Source organism: Chinchilla lanigera, unplaced genomic scaffold (assembly GCF_000276665.1).
Source record: "Chinchilla lanigera isolate Chin_1 unplaced genomic scaffold, ChiLan1.0 scaffold00145, whole genome shotgun sequence".
NCBI classification, from domain to species: domain Eukaryota; kingdom Metazoa; phylum Chordata; class Mammalia; order Rodentia; family Chinchillidae; genus Chinchilla; species Chinchilla lanigera.
Window position 1 is genome coordinate 393,030 of NW_004955546.1, and position 1,589 is coordinate 394,618.

Sequence of the window (1,589 nt, forward strand, 5' to 3'; positions counted from 1 at the left end):
TGAGTTCAATTTCTGGTACCAGAAAAAAACAAAAAAAACAGCAACAAAAAAGACAAAAAGAAAAAAAAGAGAGAGAGAAAGAAAAATTCACTTGGTACCCATTAATCTTTCTCCTACATATGTATAAAAAGATATCAAGGCCTGGTAACCCAGACCCTCGGGCCCCACTCCCTGCCGCCACCTTCCAGAGGGTCCTTGGACACGGGAAGCCTCAGTGAGCTACCTGGGATTACAGATCCTCTGGCCCCACCCCTGGCCACCACCACAGGAGGGGCCTTGGACTTAGTAAGCCTAGGTGAAATACCTGGGAACACAGAACCACTGGCCTAGCCCCCACCGCCACCACTGGAGGGGCCTTGGACTCTGGAAGCTTGCGTGAGTTGTTTGGATAAGCTGTCTGAGTTCCCATGTCCTCTGACTGTGCCCCCTGCTGTGGAATAAACTTCAATCCCACAAACCTAGGGAGATTTGAAAAGGACAAAAAGAAGAAGGAAAATGCAGTGTCAGCCAAACACTCCACCCAGAACAAGTCCAGGAAACTTCAACATATAAGAACATGGTACTCACACAACTGAAATCTCGGAAATTATAACAATGGAAATAAAGAACCAACTACATCAGGCTATACAAGAAATCAGATCAGAAATAATTGCTCACATAAAGAAAGAAATGACAATCATAATGAAACAACTGCTGGGCATATCAAAAGAAGACAGAAAAAAAAAAACTGAGGACCACAGAAAAATGACAGAAACCTTGTATGAACAGAATAGCAAAGAATTAGAATGCATGAAACAGATTGAAAGACACATTCAGGAAATTAAAAAATCCATGGAAAGCTAAAAGAACCACTTCAATGAAATGGAAGATAGACTCTCAGACCTCAAAGACACCATTGCAGCGAGAGATTGTGAAAGGAAAGATCTGTTAAAAATAACAAAGGAACAGCAAATAACAACTCAACAGTTGCAAGACAAGGAAAAGAAAACCAATATAAGGCTGATAGGTGTCAAGGAAAGAGCAGGAGACAATATGAATGACACAAAAAGACTATTTGCAGCAGTAAAAGCAGGAAATTTCCCAAGGATGGGACAAGAACATCATATACACATAAGTGGGGCATATAAGACCCCAATTAGCCATAACTAAAGTAAATCTACACCCAGACAAATAAACATAAAGATCCCAGAAACTGAGCAAAAGAACAGGATATTAAAAGCTGTTAGAGGGCTGGGGATTTAGCTCAGTGGCACAGCAACTGCCTGGGAAGCACAAGGTCGTGAGTTTGATTCCCAGTACCAGAGAAAAACCAAAAAAAAAGCCTGTTACAGGAAAGGAACAGGACTCCTATGAAGGAAAGTCCGTCACAGACCATCAAGGTAAGAAGATCTTGGAGTGAAGTATTTCAGGTCCTGAAAGAAAGCAACTTCCAACCCAGATGGCTGTATTCTGCAAAGCTATTTTTCAATATTGATAAAAAAAATATTTCCATGACAAAGATCAACTGAAGAAATTCATGAGCACCAAACCAATCCTACAGAGTGCAGAATAATATTCTACAAAGAGATAAAAATGACCATAATCTCAAG